Source organism: Perognathus longimembris, chromosome 11, assembly GCF_023159225.1.
Source record: "Perognathus longimembris pacificus isolate PPM17 chromosome 11, ASM2315922v1, whole genome shotgun sequence".
In the NCBI taxonomy this organism is placed as follows: domain Eukaryota; kingdom Metazoa; phylum Chordata; class Mammalia; order Rodentia; family Heteromyidae; genus Perognathus; species Perognathus longimembris.
This window is the reverse complement of record NC_063171.1, coordinates 41,613,733-41,635,102: the sequence shown is the minus strand read 5'-3', so window position 1 is coordinate 41,635,102 and position 21,370 is coordinate 41,613,733. Positions and strand designations below refer to the sequence as shown.

Below are 21,370 nucleotides of genomic sequence, written 5' to 3'. Positions count from 1 at the left end.
TTTAAGCCCCAGGACCCACCAAAAAAAAAAAAAAAGCCAGAAGTAGAGGTATGGCTCAAGTGGTAGAGTACCAATGCCAGTGCTTTGGGATGGGAATGGTTTAACACCCCAGGCCCTCAGAAGAATTCTTTAGAGGAAAGTAGACACTCCACTACTTTCTTCCTCCCCTGAAGGAGCTGAGAACCATGAGAGGCTGAGCAGCCTCTGTTCCGTCCTTCATCACTGTGGCTCCCACTCCCCCACTGGCCTGGCCTCGAGAGAAGCATGCCCTCAGCTCGCACTCGCTACCCACTGCCCAATGGGTCTGGGCAGCTGCTTTCTGTGATAATGGAAAAGCAACCAGAAACAAATATAAAGAGCTTATGGGCCTCAGCTCCAAATTACATGCTCTGGTCTGTAGCTGTGATTTGGAGGCCTGTGTGAATCCTTCACCTCAGAACTGCAAAGGGAAAAGAATATGAATAATGATCACTGTCTAAAACCCCAACACTCAGGCCTGTGTCTTCTTCGCCCCTCTGTTATCATCTGCCTGTGCCATTACTGAGGGTCCCTCCTCAGGAAGATATAGTCAAGACCAAACTGTTCCTGGGTCTCCAACCTCTAACCACTAAAACCCCCGATTGTGTCCTAGTGAAAGCCAGTTAGAAAGAGTGTAGTGGAGCAAACAGACCGCGGAATTCATGGAAATCACTAGAGGGCTGCGAACCCAGAGGGGCATGGAAGGTCTGAGCCCCACACCCTAGGCATCTCTTCTTATGTTTTTTGTTTTGTTTTAAATTTGGGGGGAGGCTTTGGGGGAGGGCTATTTGCTGGTGGCAGTGGTGATGGTTTAAAGAGACCCAAGCTGGTCTCAAATTCCTGGGTTCAAATCATCCTGCCTCAGCTCTCAAGTAGCTGGGACTACAGACACCTCCTACTCTGACCAGCCTTAATCTCTGCATCATTTTGTTATGCTTTGTATTATAAACCAGTAAACTAAAGCAAAAGAGATCAGAAGGAAGTAAATAAACTTGAAATATGAAAGAATGGATTTGTGAATTAGGATCTGACAACCAGTCTCTTAGTGAGAACCCAACAAATTGTGAATAGTTTATGGAAAGTCTTCTGAGGATGCCCAGAATGTTGGAGCCAAATGTTTATTTCCTCCTGAGAAAAGCAAGCAGGTAGATGAAAGTGTGATTATGGGAAAGTGAGTTCAAAGCTCACAGTGGTTTCAAAACTTATTCCATTAGTATAAATCCACAGTTTCTAAACTCCATAAAAAAAAAAAATGGAAAATTGGCCAGGGACTGATCGCTCATGCCTATAATCCTAGCTACTCAGGAGGCTGAGACCTGAGGATCACCGTTCAAAACCAGCCCAGGCAGAAAAGTCCATGAAACCTTTTTTTTTTTTTTTTTCAAAAAAAAATATGGAACGCTTCACGAATTTGCGTGTCATCCTTGCGCAGGGGCCATGCTAATCTTCTCTGTATCATTCCAATTTTAGTATATGTGCTGCCGAAGCGAGCACCCATGAGACTTTTATCTCCAAAAAACTACTCAGAAAAAAGCTGTAAGTGGCACTGTGGCTCAAGTGATAGAGCACTAGCTTTGAGCACAAAGAGGTTCAGGGAAAGCTTCCAGGCCTGAGTTCAAGCCCCAGGACTGACCAAAAAAAAAGGAGAATTGTGGGACAATGAGACTGGTTTCTGGTTTCTAGTTGAATTTGGGATTAGTCATCCAAGTCTGTGTTCACACACTACTAATTAATGAATATTTAAAGTGTGTCCCATAAAATGTGGCTTGTTATGTCATATATCATAATCAACTAATGTTTACATGAAAGATTTATTACAACCTAGTGTCACCAAGGAAAACATACTTTGTAGCTTAAACTAAAACCAGTTAGACTTTAGTATTTCACTGTCACATTAAATCTCTTTGCCTGAAAAAAAAAGAAAGGAAGAAAGAAAAGAAAAGGAGCTGGGTGTTGGTGACTCATACTTGTAATCTTAACTACTTAGGAGCCTGAGATCTGGGGATGACAATTTGAAGCCAGCCTGTGTAGGAAAGTCTCAGAGACTCTTATATCCAATAAGACTTTTATCACCACAAAAGCTAGAAATGGTCTGTGGCTCAAATGGTAGAGTGCCAACCTTGAGTGAAAAAGAAACAGGACCATGCTCGGGTCCTGAGTTCAAGCCCCAGTGCTGGCACATACACACACAAAAGAAAGAGGTGAGGAAGGGAGGGAGGGAGCATAGCTACTTTCTGGACCATTCCTCTGCACAGATTGATGTGACTGATGTCAGAATTGAGGACTTGCAAGTCCAGTTTGATGAAACATAAGTATAATCCCTACACTTTGGAGGAAAAGACAGGAGAACTTTGAGTTGAAGGATAGTTTGGCCTGTATAGCAAGGGCCAGACTAGACTGGTCTACCTCAAAAAAAAATAAAGATAAGAATTGGGGCCTTGCCTCTCCAACACACGACTCCTTACCATCTCTCTACAGAGGCCTAGAGCTCTTGATGCCTGAATCAAGAGCCAAGACAATTCCACTGTGGCCGCTGGCTCCTGGAGACCTCCCACAGCCCACAGCCGGAGGCTGGCTGCTATCCCAGCAAGTACATGAGCCTGGGTGTCAGGCAGGCTTGACTCTTAAGCCAGACTCTAGCACTTGCCAGAACAGAGGGCCAAGAATGGAGAGTGTCACACAGTGAGACTGCTGCTAATAGGATTCCACATCAATCAGAGTGATTAACTATCTTCCCAGAAACACCTCACTTGAGTGATGTGTTCTGATATGTTCTGAAATACGCAGAGAACTTCCTAAATCCCAGGAAGGAACAAAGGGCAGATGCAGATAAAGATGACTCAGGAGAGAGAGCAGTGGTTTTAAAAATTATAGGGCATTGCTCATGAGGAAGTGATTTAAAGAAAATAGTGTTTCAAAAGACCAACATGTAATACTAAGATGTTACAGCAGAAAAGTAAGACTTTGGATTCTGGGTTTGAATCTTGACTCTGTCCTATTCTAATTCTATGTCAGCTGTAAGAGAAACTCATTTCAAGCTCACTGAAGCTAAAAAGGATGTTGTATACCATGTAGTATAGAGTCACTATGATAACAGAAGATCAATGAACCACAGCCTTGAGGACCAGAATAGAGAACTCAACACCCATTCATCCATCTCTCCATCCCTCCATCCATCTTTCTCTCATTCTCTTTGTCTCCCTTTGCATGCTGGCATGTTGCATAGAAAGGCCTCACCATACAATGAAGAACATAGCCACATGTTCCTCCAGGTTTATAAACTCAGTTTCTGTATATTAAACCAGGGAAGAGTCCTCATTGGTTGGTGTGTTCTGCTATGGGCCAGTCCCTATTGCCAGAAAGTCAGGGAGTATAATTGGCAAGGGTCAGATACTCAACCCTATGAGCAAGGAAGGAAACAAGTTATTGGTCGCTACACTTACTATGTGATCTCACAAACATGTTGAAGCCCCTCCAAACATCACTTTCCTCTTCTGCAACACAGGGACTCCACTGCCCATATCACAAGTCAAATGAGATCATGCATGTGAAGTACATAGCAAGGAGCCCAGTGCTGGTGACTCCTGCCTGTAATCTCAGCTACTCAGGAAGCAGAAACATGTGTATTATAGTTAGAGACAAGCCTAGGCAAAAGTTAGCTAAACCCTACCTAATAAATGAATGAGTGAATGAATGAATTAGGCTGTGGATGATCAGTAGGATACACCTATAATCCCAGCTGCAGAGGCCGAAGTAGGAGGATTATAATCCAAGGCCAGCCACAAGTAAAAAGCACAAGGTTCTAGCTGAAAAAATAAATTAAAGCAAAAAGGGCTGATGGTGTAGCCCAAGTGGGAGAGCACTTGCAGGCCTTGAATGCAAGCTCCAGAGCTGATCACAACAACAACAATAATATCAATAAATTACAATAATATATTATTTATAAGAATATGAATAATAATAAGTTATCATTAGCATTATTACCAAAACCTTACAATAAAAAAATTGTGTTCTTTTGTTTCAGTCTTTCTCTTGGTTTGGAAATGATCATATTTGTAACATTATAATCAGCAAAATACCTAGGTCCATATTCAAAGGAAGTTTGGTGAAAATCTAGCTTGATCTAGTTCGATGCCTCTTCATACCCTGTTTCATAGGAAATCAATCCAGCTCTCTCTTTCCCCTGCTTAAGCATGCGATACTTTGCAACCATCCCCATGCAGTCACCTCAACTCTATTCACCCTCCAGCCTCTGGCCTGGCTGTGGATTCTCCAGGGGACTTTCCTTCTGGGGAAGAAATGGAGCTGATTACTGTAATGCTGGGGTGATGGGGTTACACGCAATCAGAATATGAAGAATGAGTTTGTCAGAGCAAACCCATTCCCCATGAAGTGATAAAGAATAGGTCCTCTGGCCAGAGAAACATCTGCTCCTGAGAAGGGAAAAGGCAAGAAAGCAGGAAGCAACTAAAGTCACTGAAGTGCTGGCTCTGCACCACTGCACCATGTATTTATTGTGTGTGCACATATTAGCTAAGCTAATTCTTCCAGCCCCCTTACAATGGGATAGTGTCTGTGATTCATAGATCAAGAAAACAGAAGCTTGGTGGCTTATGAAAAGAGCCAGCATTTAAATTCAGATTGGGCTGGCCACAGAGTGTCACTCCTCAATCACCTCAGCTCCACAGCTGCTTTGCCCCAAGTTCTTTCTCTGGCCGCTTCCCCAGTGCCGCCTCTTCTTCTCCCTCCCCACAGCTAGCTAACATGGATCCTCTGAATATTTCTCTCCTGCTGCCTGCCCTTTATCTCCTTCCCCTCTGTCTCCTTTGCTCACAGTGTCATCACTCTACAGCGTAGTCTGCTTGTAAAATTAAAGCATTTGACTCTAGCTCAGCCAGCTCTATAGGTGCCACCATTGCTACACACTCCTCCTCTCAAGTCCCAACCTGAGCCTCATTACTGCCTGGCTCTGGAGAAGCCCAGGTCTGACCAAGGCCCAGGCCACAAGTCCTCGCTGATCACAAACCAGCATTCCTGGGTGTCCTTTGGAATCTCAGCTGGCTGACACTGCCTCTCTGTGTCTAACTGCTGCCTCACCCCAGTCTGTCCTAGTCCTCCTGCATTCCAGTCATGCCCTCCAGGGATTATCAGGATTAAAACCATCCATTCTGTCATGCTCTGCTCAGAAGCCTCTGGGTCCCTATGGACACCATATCACTCAACTCTTCAAGATCCTTTTGTTTATCATTGGGGTGGTGGTGGTGGTGGTGGTGATGGAGTGTCTCCTCTTCTTCCTCCTCCTCCTCTCCCTCCTCCTTCTCCACCTGTTCCATCCTCCTTTTTCTCCTGCTCTTCTTCTTCCTCCTTTTTTCTTGAAGAGATGGGGTCTTACTATGTGGCCCACATTGATCTCAAACTCATGGGCTCCAGCAATCCTGCTGCCTTGTTCTCCCAAGGGGCTAGAACTACAGGCATACACCACCTTTCCTGAATTGAAATCATTCTTTATTTATACATGCAACAAACGTTTATTAAGTCCTGACACAGCAGTAAGCCTGGCAGATAAATTGATGAATAAATAAAACAGATATATTCCCTTTCCTGGCAGAGCATCTAATCAGAAAGGAGAAGACAGGAAATAAGGTGACGATTACAAATTGTAACAGGTGCTATGAATGAAAACAAATAGGAGCAATGATAGAGAAGCATGCGTGGTAGTGAAACCCTATAAACTAGAGGGAAATGAGGTATGGTAAGCTTACAGCAAATACAGGATATATTCCTTCATTTACTTCCCTTAAGATTAAGGGACCAGGGTCATCTAGGGGAAAATGATCCAGGATTACTTGAGGGAAATGAGGCCTGGTGAAGGTAACTCAGAAATAAGGCATTTAGAAACATACAAGTGTCATCTTTGCTTCAAAGAGAGACAACAGGACACATTCCTCCCTGAGGGAGGCATTTCTTCCTTAGGAATGCATGTCTCACCCCAAGAATGAACACTTGTCTGACAGGATGTATGCCTTCCTGAATGAAATGCTCCCCTCAAACTTAAGCAACCTCCTACCCAAAATGCAGATAACAGGCGCCTTTCTTATCTCAAGGATAAGGATCTGTTTTATGGCAGGATGCACTTACCTGGAAGAAATGCAGCAAAACATCCAGAAACTCAGAAAGTAATGCCAGGTGTGATTAGAGCAAGGACAAAACACCTAGCATTGCATAACTTGGAAGCCAAATCCCCTGTTTTTACTATATAAATGCCCCTAACAGCCAAGGAATTGTGTGTCTCTATCTCCCTGTGTGTTGGAGTATGCCCCTGCCCTTCTGTTTGTCTGTTTGTCTGCTTTTTGTCTGCTTTTCTGCTTGTTTACTTACTCAATAAAGCTCTGCCACATTTTCTTAACCATCATGACTTGTCCAGAAATTCGTATTCTTCAATCAAAGCCAAGAACCCTACATGAAGAGTCCCTGCTTCTAAAGGGAAACTTCATAAACCCTTACCTGCATTCAGTAACAGATAGGCGTCCACTTGAGTGCCACTTGGGTGCTTGCTAGGATCAGAAGAATGAGAAGTCACACACACAGGGAGTAGAGTATGTGAACACACCCAGGCAGACTCCAGAGATGGAAGTGAATTTGAGATACAACAGTAGCAAAAGAAGGCCAGTGTGTGCAGAGCAAGGATTGTGAGGAAAAGAAGGGCAGAAGGTAGAACTAGGGAGTGAGAGGGGTCACATCATGTAGAGCCTTGTTAGGTCAGTGTAAAGAGCCAACAAGTGTTAGGTTTTGTTCAGTATTTAACAGAGGCTTACTGTGGCGCACATGCCTGTTATTGGGGGGGGGGCGCGGCGGGGGCGGGGGGGAGGAGGGGAAGAGGAGAGCCTGGAATGGTTATATATGCCTATAATCTCAGCCCTCACGAGGAGGTGTTCAGGGCCAGCCTGGGATACAGAGCAAGTCCCTGTTTCCAGAGGAGGAGAAAGAGGAAGAAGGAAAGAGGAGAAGGGGAAGGGGAAAGGGGAAAGGGGAGGGGAAGGGGAAGAGGAAGAGAAGGAAGAGGAGGAAGAAGTGATGAAAGAGCCCAACAAAAATAAAAATGTTATTACGGAAAGAATGAGAAATGTAGAAAACAGAAAAGTTCAAGTAGTATCCTGTTGATGTTCCTAAAGAAAAGAGCATAAAATAACAGAACAAAATGATCTAAAATAAATTCTTTATTCTTCAGGCCTATGGGGCATACCTTAGTCTGAGAAAAGAACAAATGATCCAGTTTTAACACTACCAAGACATATTCTGAGGGAGTCATTGGGTTAAAGAAAGAGAATTAGACTTTCATTTACATCTGGAAAATGTGACAGTGAAAGATGTTGGAGTGTGTGTGTGTGTGTGTGTGTGTGTGTGTGTGTGTGTGTGTGTTAACTGAAGGCCAAATTCACAACAAAGCTAAGGAAAATATCCAAGGATCAAAGAAAAAGAGGAACTAAAAAACAAGTAAGCATGGGTTACTGCTACAGCTGTCCTGGGGGAGGGACAGTTTCTAGTCTTGGAAAACAAAGGGCTTCAGTTTCCAAGGCCTAGGGGAGAAGAAATGAACCCCATGTCTGCAAAGCAGCTGGGAGCTGGAAAGCCCCCATAAGATGCTAGAATCCTTAGCGGGACAGTGGGCTAAAGGTAAGTCTCCAATCAGCAAAGCAACCAAGAGACTGGCATTCCTTAGCCTTAACCATGGACCTGTCTTTATGTACAAGGAGGTCTCACTTCACAGGCTAGCATGGTTCAGAATGTATCAAACCAAAAAGCTTGAGTAAAAAGTTGTGCTAAACTAGTAAATGCCCTGGGGCTCTTGGAAAGGCAAAGCAAAAGCAAAATTGCTTTGAAGGTCCACACCCTTCAACCAGACCAACTAGTTTTCCTAAATAAAGCTGAGGTTGAAACTGTTCAAAGTACATAGAATAAGCAGCCTTGCAGGAAAAAAAAAAAAATTGTGTGTGTGTGTGTGTGTGTGTGTGTCAAAATACATTGACTATGAGAGAAAGATAGACTTATAGCCGTTAAATTGATCAGTAATAATAATCTACAAAAAAAGATAAAAATTGAAAATAAAATAGAGTCTAATAGTTTAAGTTTTTTGTTAGTTTGTTTTTGTTTTTTGCCAGTCCTGGGGTTTGGACTCAGGGCCTGAGCACTGTCCCTGGCTTCTTTTTGCTCAAGGCTAGCACTCTACTATTTGAGCCTCAGTGCCACTTGTAGCTTTTTCTGTGTAGGTGGTGCTGAGGAATAGAACCCAGGGCTTCATGCATGCTAGGCAAGCACTCTATGGCTAAGCCATATTCCCAGCCCTAGTTTTTATAAGCAAGTTCATCAAATACTCAAAACAAAAAAAAAGTTGTGTAAATGAGCATTTTCCAAAAATAGAGGAAGAGAAAATACTGCCCAAAGGGCACCATTGTGGACTAATTACCACATTCCTGGTTCTCCCTTTCTTTCCCTTAGCAAAAGAAACTCTATCTTTAAGTCCAGATAAAAGCCACACTCCAAAGCCTCCTCCTCAGAGATAGAGAAATGCAGCAATGTGACTAAATTCTAACTAAGAGAAGTAGACCCAAGTACTATATGCAACTTTTGGTTAATGCCCTCAAAAGCACCAAGACCTGCTTTTCTTCCATCTTCCTACTTGGACAATGGTTGAGCCACTAGACATGGTGGCAGATGCCTATAATCATAATACTGGGGAGAACGGGGCATGTGGCTGGCAAGTTCAAAGTCAGACTGAATATATTGAATTGGAAGTCAGCCTGGGCCACATAGCAAAACCCGTCTCAACAAAATGAAAGGAAAAAAGGAAAGGAGGGAAGAAAGAAGGAAGGAGGGAAGGAAGGGAGGAGGGAGGGAGGGAGGGAGGGAGGGAAGGAAGGGCAGGGGGAAGAAGAGAGGGAGGGAGGGAAAGAGGGAGAGAAGGGAGGGAGGGCAGGCAAAGAAGGCATACAAGTCCTGTCAGGCTAAGAAGCTGTGGACAGTGGGTGGAGCTGACCTGGGGCAGACAAGCCTCCTCCCTGAGCAAATTCTCCCATGCTAGAGGATGGAACGAAGGTCCCTTTTTCCTCAGCTGCTTTTAAATAACAATTGAACAGGAAATTCCTGCCCAGGGTATCACCCAAAGGAGTGGCAGCAAACAGAATGGTGACACCAGTTTTGAAGCCCTTGGCTATCTCCACAAGGGTTTCCCCAATACCCATTATCAAATGTGAGGTTACTGACAGCTCCAGTCCAAGAGCTCCCCAGCCTCAAGTCCAGAACCTGAGACATATAGCAACTACAAGAAAGTACTAAGATAAAGGAAAGACCAACATAATCCATTTAAGGCAGAATTATTGAAACTGATCAGCCAGTCAGTTCAAATATGATGATAAATATGCCCAAAAAATAAAGAAGAGATTTGTGCTAGAAAATAACAGCAAGAAGTCATGGGAAAGAATGACAGGGGCATACTGAACTCAAGGTACATACAATTGACAAAGTACACAATAATTGCAGGGCAGGGGAATACAGATGCCACTGAGAACAAATCAATGAGAGATCAGATTGAGAAAGTATTCCAGAAAACAAAAGGAAAGATCAAAGACATGGACTTTTTTCTTTTTTGCCAGTCCTGGGGACTGAACTCAGGGCCTGGGCATTGTCCCTGAGCTTCTTTTGCTCAGGGCTAGCACTGTACCATTTGAGCCACAATGCCACTTCTGGCTTTTTCTGTTTATATGGTACTGAGGAATTGAACCCAGGGCTCCATGCATGCTAGACAAGCATTCTACCACTACGCCACATTCCCAGCCCTTGAATTTTTATTTTATTTTATTTTTTCTCCAGTCCTGGGGCTTGAAGTCAGCCTGGGTACTGTCCGTGAGCCTCTTTTTTGCTCAAGGATAGCACTCTACCACTTGAGCCACAGCGCCACTTCTGTTCTTTTCTATGTATGTGGTACTGAGGAATTGAACCCAGGGCTTCATGCATGCTAGGCAAGCACTCTACCACTAAGCCACATTCCTGGCCCTTGAATTTTTTTTTTTTTTTTTTTGGCCAGTCCTGGGCCTTGGACTCAGGGTCCGAGCACCTTCCCTGGCTTCTTCCCGCTCAAGGCTAGCACTCTGCCACTTGAGCCACAGCGCCGCTTCTGGCTGTTTTCTGTATATGTGGTGCTGGGGAATCGAACCTAGGGCCTCGTGTATCCGAGGCAGGCACTCTTGCCACTAGGCTATATCCCCAGCCCCGAATTTTTTTTTTTTAAGGAGCTAAATGCTGTGGATAAAAGAAATGGAATCTTAACACCAAAGTAATAGGATTCATCAAAGGAGGAAGTATTTTATTTTTTGTTAATGAAAGAGAAGGAAATAGGAGCTGGGAAGGTGGCCTAGTGGCAAGAGTGCTTACCTCATATACTTCATGAAGCCCTACCTTCAACTCCTCAGCACCACAAATATAGAAAAGGCCAGAAGTGGCGCTATGGCTCAAGTTGACAGAGTGCTAACCTTGAGCAAAAAGAAGCCAGGGACAGTGCTCAGGCCCTGAGTTCAAGCACCAGAACTGGCCAAAAAAAAAAAAAAAAAAGAAGAAGAAGAAAAGAAAAGAAAGAGAAGGAAATAGTTGAAGTAGTATTGATAAATGTCTGAGAACTAGAGAAAAATGAAAGGACTCACAAGGTACTAGGTAGAGGACTAGGAGTATGGCTTCAGTACTGGAGCACTTGGCTACCAAGTGAAAGGCCCTGAGTTCAAGCCCCAGTACAGAAAGGCAAGTGTACATGTATGCACACACATGTGTATGTATATGTGTGTGTATATGTAGGTATAGACACACAAACACAGACATCAATAGATAGAACTATGAAGCAAATTACTATATGCCAGCTACCAGCGTGTCTTGGTGAGACAAATATTCATACCCACAAGTTGCATGAGGAGGGTTTATTACTTACAGCTTAGAAGCAAAAGTCAACAGAACCTATGAATCATGGTCAGCCGGTTCCCCAGGGCTCAAGCAAGCTGCCTGGGACAATGGAGTACCCCATTTGCAGCACAGCTGAAGGAACCTGGAAAGTATCCTGCTGCGGACTTTATACCCCAGAGGCAATGGGACAAGTTGGCTCTTCACAGTTTCACTTCTTCCAGAGGAGGCTAAGCCACCAGACACCGACCATGCCAGGTGAAAAGCTGAGGCCACACTCTCTGCATGGCCCTCCAGCCAGGAGGGCCCCCCACCTGAGAACTGGAGCCCAGCCTGCACCAGCACACACACACACACACACACACACACACACACACACACACACACACACACATCTCCAGTGGCTGTCCTGCAGTTGCCTCTCAGCAGCTGGGTCTCATAGTCCCGATGGTGGCTCCTGCAGCTGTCATGGCTGTGGGGATTTATCGGCCACATGCTGGGTCATGCCATTGCTGGGCACTTCAGTGGAAGGAGTACTGAGAAGGCCTCAGGGCCTGGCATCCTTTCCCAGGAGCCTCCGGGAACTCAGCCAGCACAGCAGCAGCTCAGTGGCCCTTGTTTCTGTGAGATAAAATGGATTTTGGAGTGTGCCCAGAACCAGGGTGACATTAAACGCTAAGATGAATGTGAGCTGCTGAGACTGTACAGGCCGACAAGCAGACTTGTCTAACCAAGTTCAACTAGGAGAGATGGGAACATTGGGCTTTCGTGCCTTAAGTTACTTTAACATAAAAATGGTAATTAGTAAAAGCAAAAAAGAAAATCTAAAAACATCAGTGAAGCTGGGGGCCCATGGCTCACATCTATAATCCTAGCTACTCAGGCGGCTAAGATCGGGATGATTACTGTTCAAAGCCAGCAAGGCAGAAAAGCTGGAGAGACTCCGTCTCTAGTTAACCCGCAAAAAGCCAGACCGGAGGCATGGCTCACATGGTAGAGCCATGAGCAAGTCAAACAAGTGCCAGGCCCTGAGTTCTAACCCCTATCCTGCCAAAATTAAAACTAAAAATAAATAAAAATAAAACAATCAGTGAGCTCTCTCCTAGGGAGTTATTAATAGTTTCCTTGCTTCTTCATGACAATGAAAGAAACTATCCTCACTATACAGAAGTTCATTCCAATGAACTTGTCTCCTGAAACCAACTGTTGTACTTTTATTCTCTGTAAGTTAGTTTATTCTAATTTCTTCTTCCTAAAAAATAAAATAGTTATATGATATCACCAGTAAATTCAAGCTACTTATATGTATCGAAATCTACACTTAACATTTTTTTCCTAGCAGATCTAGTAAATCATGTAATATTGAACGTTTGCAGGCAGTGGCTCATGCTTATAATCCTAGTTACTCAGGAGGCTGAGATCTGAGGATCATAGCTTGAAGCCAGCTAGGGCAGGCAAATCTAAGATACTCTTAGCTACAATTAACCAGCAAAAACCTGAAAGTGGAAGGTGTGGCTCAAGTGGAAGAACATCAGCCTTGAATGAAAAAGCTAAGAAAGAATAAGAGGCCCTGAGTTTAAGTCCCAGTTCTGGCACAACAACAACAAAAAAAGAGTATGTTCAAGCCAGGAATCGGTGGTTCATGCCTGTAATCTTAGCTACTCAGGAGGCTGAGATCTGAGGATTACAGTTCAAAGCCAGCTCAGCCAGGAAAATCTCTTATCTCCAATTAACCACCAGAAAACCAGAAATGATGCTGTGGCTCCAAGTGCTAGAGTGCTAGCCTTGAGCAAAAGAGCTCAGGGACAGTGACCAGGCTCAGAGTGCAATCCCCACAACTGACCAAAAAAAAAAAAAAGACTATCTCAAATTTTAAAGAGAGAGACGAAGTTGCAAAAGAACACATGTACACATTACTGTATCATTTATGTAACAAAAACATGCAATGCTAAATAATATATTGCTTAGGCACATGTTCCTGGATGATAATTTCCTTTTGTTTGGTCATGGGGCTTGAACTCTGGGCGTGGGTGCTGTCCCTGAGTTCTTCAGCTCAAGGCTAGCGCTCTACTACTTAAGCCACAGAACCACTTCCAGTGGTTAAAAAAAAAAAAATTTAACCAAGGGAATCATAAACATATAATTCAGCATAATGCCTATAGTTAAGAAAAAGGTGAGAGCAATATGAGATTGTACACAGAGGCTTTTTACTAGATCTCTATCATGTGAAGCAAATGTACAAAATGTTCAAATTCTGTTGCTCATGAGTGGATATTATGTTACATTTGAAATATGAAATAGGTCATGAAAATAGCAGGAAAAGAAAAGAAATCTGAGACCGCATCTCCAAAAAGAAATTAAGTTGCAAATAAAGGTGCTTTCCTCTTTCTCCTGAAGCACAAAGGGGAATTGAACAGAGGGAGCAATGTCTGCTCTACTGAGAGAGAGGGAGAGAAAGAATGAGTGACCCAAGAATTTTCTTCAGTGCCAAGCAACAATCATCTCCAGCTGAAAGAACTCAGTGCCCGGAGCCCTTTGAAATCCAACCAGCCAATCAAATAAAGGATGCATGAATTAAGCTGCCAGACTGAAAAGACTGTTTGTGAACACTGAATTCAGAAAAGTAAGTCTTAACATACATGGGAATCATGATTACAAAACAGAATGTTGTGAGAACTAAAAAGGCACAGAAAATAAGCACGTAGACAGGTCAATGCCAGTGCATGTTTATTTGGGAGAGAAGCCTATGGAAAGGGCTTCCAGCAAAGAGCTAGAGCCCACAGCCACTTACAGACCAAAGGGTTTTTGTTGTTGTTGTTGTTGTTGTTTTGCCAGTCCTGGGGCTTGAACTCAGGGCCTGAGCACTGTCCCTGGCTTCTTTTTTTTTTTTTTTTTTTTTTTGGCCAGTCCTGGGCCTTGGACTCAGGGCCTGAGCACTGTCCCTGGCTTCTTCCCGCTCAAGGCTAGCACTCTGCCACTTGAGCCACAGCGCCGCTTCTGGCCGTTTTCTGTATATGTGGTGCTGGGGAATCGAACCTAGGGCCTCGTGTATCCGAGGCAGGCACTCTTGCCACTAGGCTATATCCCCAGCCCCCTGGCTTCTTTTTGTTCAAGGCTAGCACTCTACCACTTGAGCCATAGCGCCACTTCCAGCTTTTTCTATATATGTGGTGCTGAGGAATTGAACCCAGGGCTTCATGTATACCAGGCCAGCACTTTACCCCTAGGCCATATTCCCACCCCCGCAAAGGGTTATATAGGGACAGACAAGTAGGTCTGTGAGAGGAGAAGGAGAAATTGTCTGTTGTGAACTGATGTTAAGCAGAGCCCTCAAGATGAAGGTACCTTAACAAAAGTTAATAGTGCATTGATCAATATTTTTAAATTACCCAGTAAAATGGTCAGAACTTGGTAGCTTGGGGCAGGGAAATGAAAATAAGTATAAGTGTATGTTTCCTCATCCTTCAGGAAGAGTCCAAAGTGAAAACATATAGTAAAGAACTTTTTATCGGGATAAGAATGTGGCTTAGCGGTAGAGTGCTTGCCTAGCATACATGAAGCCCTGGGTTTGATTCCTCAGCACCACATAAACAGAAAAAAAAAAAAAAAAAAAAAAAACAGAAGTGGCACTGTGGTTCAAAAGGTAGAGTGCTAGCCTTGAGCAAAAAGAAGCCAGGGACAGTGTTCAGGCCCTGAGTCCCAAGCCCTCCGGACTGGCCAAAAAAAAAAAAAAAAAAAGACAGAGGTTTTTTTTAATCTATTGAAAAAAATGCTTTTTAACTATGGTTTTCATATTCTCAAATATGGAAAAAAACCTAAAAATCAATCATTGCTCATTTTTCCCTTTGTCTAGGTACAAATGAATTTTAAGTAGTGCTTTTCAAATAGCATGCATCATTTGGGGGGGGCGGGTAGTGCATGCACACCAATACCGGGGCTTGAACTCAGGACCTGGATACTGTCTTTTAGCTTTTTCACTCAAGCCTAGTGCTCTACAACTTGAGCCAAAACTCTATTTCTTGCTCTTTAGTGGTTAATATGAGATCAGAGTACCCAGGTTGAACTATGATCCACATATGGCAGCCTCCTGAATAGCTAGAATTATAGGTGCCTGGAGGCAAACTCATCCATGTCTAATGCCTACATTGCCATCTAAATGTTTCTGATTCACAGTCTGCTAATTTAGTCCATCCTTCTGAACTCTATATGTAACTTCCTTTTTTACATCACATCACTATAACTAATATTGAAATATCCACATGCCTTCCTCTCCCTCTATCCACAGAAAAATATCTCAGCCTCTTCCAAATGTTACCTGTGTCAATAAACGGTACCACCATTCTGGTTATGATCAGATACATGGGCATCTCCTGGACATCAGATTGGCTCCATCTTCAAGGTCTGTCTCCTTTACCCCCTACATCATGTCTCATCAATTCCTCTCCTTTTCATATCTCCAGCCAAATTTCTAGAAAGATACGCTCCATATCAAGGCTAAATCAGATTACTTGGTGCGAAATTCCTACTAATATGATCCTTCAGAAGTTACCTCATCATTTGTGTGATCATGTGGCTATCTGCTGTCTTCTCTGGGCTTCAAGCACTATAAAATAAGGAAATAGGACTGGGAATATGGCCTAGTGGCAAGAGTGCTTGCCTCGTATACATGAAGCCCTGGGTTCAATTCCTCAGCACCACATATATAGACAAAGCCGGAAGTGGCGCTGTGGCTCAAGTGGCAGAGTGCTAGCCTTGAGCAAAAAGAAGCCAAGGACAGTGCTCAGGCCCTGAGTTCAAACCCCAGGACTGGCAAAAATAAATAAATAAATAAAATAAGAAAATATCTCCTCTTACTCTTCTTAATCGTAGTCTCTCCTGAGCCTGTAGCATACAAAATATCATAGTTTTGCAACCTCACAAGGCCTGCAGGAGACACTCTTAGTCCTACATTGTATTAAGGTCAAGACATAGACAAGTGCCCTTTGCCTCTGACAGTCTACATAGCATTAATAAAAGAAGGGATCTGAAAGTCAGGCACTGATGGCTCACATCTGTAATCTTAGCTACTCAAGAGACTGAGGATCACGGTTCAAAGCCAGCTTAGGCAGGAAACTCCTAATTTCCAATTATCCACCAGACACCTGGAAGCAGTGCTAGTAGAGCTCTAGCCTAGAGTGAAAGGCTCAGGGACAGCCCGGAGGCCCTGAGTTCGAGCCTCATGACTGAAAAAAAAATCTGTGTAACTCTTATTTCTGATTAACCAGCAAAAAGCCAGAAATGAAGAGTAGTAGAGCACCAGCCTAGTCTTAAACCAAAAAGCCAAGCAAAAGTTTAAGGCACTGAGTTCAAACCCCAGTACACACACACACACACACACACACACACACACACACACACACACACACACACACAGAGGAAGGAGGAGGAAGGACCTGAGCTGCCAGTCTCCTGGCCACCAGCAGTGTGCCCTCAGGTAAGTCATATTACATATTTGAGTCTTGGTTTCTTCAGAGAATTATGGGCATTGATGTCTGTCTCATGGGCTTGTGAAGAGAAACAAATAAGCCTTGGAAACAAAAAGTGTTCTTTAAAACTTTTAATATTGGACCACAGAAATAATTGCCTAGTTTTGTTTCTATTGTTGCTGTTGTTTTTTCTAGTTTGTTGTTCTTTTTAGGGGTGTGTGTGTGTGTGTGTGTGTGTGTGTGTGTGTGTGTGTGTGTGTGTGTTAGAGAGAGAGTGTGTGTGTCCTTGGCCCTTAACTCAGGAACTAGGCACTGTCTCTGAGCCTTTCTTGCTCAAGGCTAGTGCTCTACCACTTGGGCCACAGTTCCACTTCCACCTTTAAAAAAAAAATGTAGTTTATTGGAGATAAGAGTCTCACAGTCTTTCTTGCCTAAGCTGGCTTTTGAACCTTAATCCTCAAATCTCAGCCTCCTGAGCAGCTAGGATTACAGGCCTGAGTCACCAGCGCCTGGCTCTGGAATCCAAATGGGAAAACAAAAGTATCCCATTTTGTATTAAAATTCCTCCTTTTGAAGTAATAAAAATAAAGGAGTTGTAACATCAGACTAGGACTGAGTGTTTTGTTTCCAAAGCTTTCTAGATGGTGTCAGTTGTTAAACCATTGTAGTAGTAACTACTCAGGGATGAAATAGCTGTGCACTTTCAACCCGTCTAAGAGCAAGGACAGAGGCTGTATGCAGCCTGAGATGTTACACATTCGATTCCTGGAACCTATCAATTCACTGCTGTCCCACGTCCCCCATTGCCCACCTATATACCAGTCCAAAAATTCCCTCATCCCTTCTTCTCTCCCCTTCCTTTCTTCCTTCCTTCCTTCCTTCCTTCCTTTCCTTCTTTCTTTGTTTCCTTCTTTCCTCCTTTCCTTTTTCATTTTTCTTTCCTTCTCTTTCTTTCTCGTTTCCTTCTATTTTTCTTTTTCCTTCTTTCTTTTTTCTTTCCCTTTCTTTCTCTACCTCCCTCACTCTTCCTTTCTTTCTTTCCTTCTTCCTTTCTTTCTTTCTTTCTTCCTTTCTTTCTTTCTTTCTTTCTATGCCTGTGCTGGGGCTTAAACTCAGGACCTGGGTACTATTCCTGAGTTTTTGTGCTCAAGGCTAGTGCTCTACCACTTGATCCACAGCTCCACTTTTGGCCTTTTGGGGGGCTAATTGGAGATAAGAGTCTCACAGACTTTTCTGGTTGGGCTGGATCCTGAACCATGATCCTAGATCTCAGCCTCCAGAGTAGATAGGATTACAGGTGTAAGCCATCAGCACCCAATATCTTCATTTTTTAATGTATTTTAGTGACTAAACAAGCTACAAGTCAACAGAGGCAAAGGGTGGGGGAGAAGCCTAGCATTTACAAGAAGAAACACCAAATAATGGATAAATACAAAAGCTGAACACAAGTAGTTTGAGAGTGTCTACTCTTGTGTGTCACAATAAGCCAGGTTCTCACCCTAAAGAGTAACAAGTCCAGCTGCTGATGGATTTGACAGGCACAACTTTCTGGGCACGCACACACAAACCTTAATCACAGGGTTTGAACCCTGGGCCAGGCAGGCCAGATTGAGTTCCTAGGGCTCAGGGTCACAGAGAACTGCTGCCGGTTCCATCTCCCTTGCTCAGCTCAGGCTCTCTGGTCACCACCCCCTCTTCCCCCTTTTCTCCCTCACTTTCCTGAGATACTTTAAGCTGAGTCTTGATCCCCCCACCCCATAGCAGCTGCTTTTGCTCCTCTGGGATCTCTCTGGCCGCCATTCAAGTTTTCTGACCTCCACAGAAGCTCAGCATCCTCAGGGAAGGTCCTCTGCCACCTAGCAGATGATATCTCCTAACACACACACACACACACACACACACACACACACACACACACACCATTTCCTTCTTCCTTTGGAAGGAAATATGAGAGTGGGGTGAGAGGGGAGAAGCACTGTGTGGAAGGCTGGAAAATCACGGAGAAGCTGAGTATTGAGAGAGAGGGACAAGAAGAGCAGCTCTATCTGGAATTGCTGCTGAGATTTTCCTTGAGACTGGAAACACCTAGGGATTTGAAGATTGCCATGGTTTAGATCTGGTATGTTCCCCCCAAGGACCTATGTTAAAGGTTTGGTTCCCCCATTTGGCTCTGTTGGGAGGTGGTAGAAACACTAAGAGATCGGGCCTCTTGGGAGGTTTTAGATCATTGTGGACATGCCCTCAGAAGGGATTGTGAGACCCTAACCCCTTTCTCTTTCTCTTCTTTGTGTTACAGCCATGAATTGAGCTGCTGTGCTCCTCTGCACATTCCCTACCCAAACAATGGAGCCTACTGACCATACACTGAAACTGCCAAAAGTGTGAGCAAAAAAAAAAAAAAAACCCTTTCATCTTCATAAATTGAATATTACAAGCATATTGTTAGAGTAAAAGAAAAACTAAGGTGGGGTGGGATTGTGGCTTAGCAGTAGAGAGCTAGCCTTGCATGCATGAAGCCCTGGGTTCAATTCCTCAGCTCAGAAAAAGCTGGAAATGGCACTGTGGCTCAAGTGGTAGAGTGCTAGCCTTGAGCAAAAAGAAGCCAGGGACAGTGCTCAGACCCTGAGTTCAAGCCCCAGGACTGGCAAAAAAAAACCTAAGGACAAGGATCCACCTTCTCTACCACTCTGAGGCCTGACACCTCCCATCATCACATCGTTCCTGCTCTAGCATCCAAGTTATTTGCTTCTTTTCTTCCCTGCGGTCACCAGGCCTGTTCCTCCTCTGCTTTCTGATTCAGCTCAGCTCATTCTTTCTCCAGGAAGCATTCTTTAGCAGCACTCACATTGCAGTAACTCTCTTTTCTCTAAAGCCTAACCTTACAGCTCTTGTTTCTAGGCTCTTGGAAGGATTTTTAAATTGTTTCTACATTGTACATTTTTAAGTTGACAGCTAAGACCTTCTATCATCTTTAAATGATTACAAAGGGTATACTTTCTAAAGTGTTTTAGACATTATAACATTTTCAAATGGAACTATTCAATGTGTTTTAACTGGGTTTGGTGAAATCTAAATAACATCCATTTTAAGTATATATATACAACTAGCCAGAAGAACAGTAAGTACGCAGAAGAATTGAACACTACAGACCAATTAGAGCTGATAAACATTTATTAGTCGGTATTTTGTAACCATAATGAACTACCTGCAGCAACTAACTTTGTAAGTAGGAAAGGTTTATTTAGCTCACCATTTTAGAGGTCCAAAGTTCAAGACTAGATGGAGAGACCTCATTAGTTGGCATCTGATGAGGACTGCAGACAGAGGCATGTTGTTTGGGAGCTTACATAGGAGTTTCAATCACTCTCAGACAGAAAGAGAAAGCATAGGTAGGGCTAAACCAGCTCCTTTTATAACATTCCTTTTCTGAGAATGATCAAATGATTCATAAGAGAAATTCCTCATGCTCCCAGAAACCTAAGTATATCTCACTAAGCCCCACCTCCCAACACTACTACTGTAGGACCAAGCCTATAGTCAGCAAAGATCCTGGGGGAATTCAGAGCATGTTCAAACCATACAACACTATCCAACAGTGGTAAGATGCACATTCTTCTCAAATGTTCTCAAACACGGAGAGATTACATGTTAATTAATGTAACAAATCTTAAAGCATGTGAGATGACTGAAGTCAGACAAAGTATCTTCTCTGACCACAATGGAATGAAGCTAGAAATCTACAACAGAAACTGGAAAATTCACAAATATGTGGACATTGGGCAATACACTCTTGTGTATTTTATCTTGTGTAATTTATCACAAGATAAATTAAGAAATATCTTGAGAAAATGAAAACAAAGACACAGCACACCAGAGCTTATGATACTCAGCAAAAATATTATAAACAGTGGGGTTTGTGGGGATAAACATCACATTTCATATGAAATAAAGATCTCTAACAATCTAACTTTATACCTCAAGAAACAAAAAGAATAGACTAATTCTAAACTTAGCTAAAGAATGGAAACTGGGCTGGGGATATGGCCTAGTGACAAGAGCACTTGCCTCGTATACATGAAGCCCTGGGTTCAATTCCCCAGCACCACATATATAGAAAATGGCCAGAAGTGGCGCTGTGGTTCAAGTGGCAGAGTGCTAGCCTTGAGCAAAAAGAAGCCAGGGACAGTGCTCAGGCCCTGAGTCCAAGCCCCAGGACTGTCAAAAAAAAAAAAAGAATGAAAACTATATGAAAGGTAACAAAAACAATATGAAAAAAATGACAAAACAAAATGTTGGTTTTTGTAAAAAGTCAGCAAAAATGACAAGCACTTAGCTAGATCAACTAGAAAGGTTTCAAACAGCTAAAATCAAGAAAGAGAAGCATTACAAAGGATGCCACAAAAATAAAGATGATTATAAGACACTATTGTGTGTAACTACATAGCAATATGTTTGATAACATACAAGAAATGGACAAATTCCTGGACATACAACCTCCCTAAACAGAATCATGAAGAAAGAGACAATCTGAAAAGAAGACAGAAGTGGTAAAATATGCTTATAATCACAGCAGTTGGGAGACTGTGTCAGAGAATTGTAAATTCCAAGTCAGCCTGGGATACATAGTAAAACTTCGTTTTAAGAAAAAAAAAATCTGAAGTTATGCCTAATAAAATGCTGAGCCTGGATGAAACCTCCCAACAAAGAAAAGTTCAGAACCAGATGACATTACTGGAGAATGTTATCTAACACTTAAAAGAAAAATTAATACTAATCTTTCACAAACTCATCCAAAAAACTGAAGAGGAAGGACCATTTCTAAACTTATTTTATGTGGCTATCATTACTCTAGTACAAAAGTTTAGATATGGGGCTGGGAATATGGCCTAGTGGCAAGAGTGCTTGCCTTGGATACATGAATCCCTGGGTTCGATTTCTCAGCACCA

The 21,370-nt window shown here is 43.1% G+C and overlaps 1 non-coding gene across 1 annotated transcript; it reads right to left on the bottom strand.

The window, feature by feature from the left end:
- Window positions 1–1,405: 1,405 nt before the first annotated feature.
- LOC125360311 lies at window positions 1,406–1,512 on the bottom strand. Its single transcript, XR_007212702.1, has one exon. It is a non-coding gene; the product is annotated as a U6 spliceosomal RNA (small nuclear RNA).
- Between the last annotated feature and the right edge of the window lie 19,858 nt (window positions 1,513–21,370).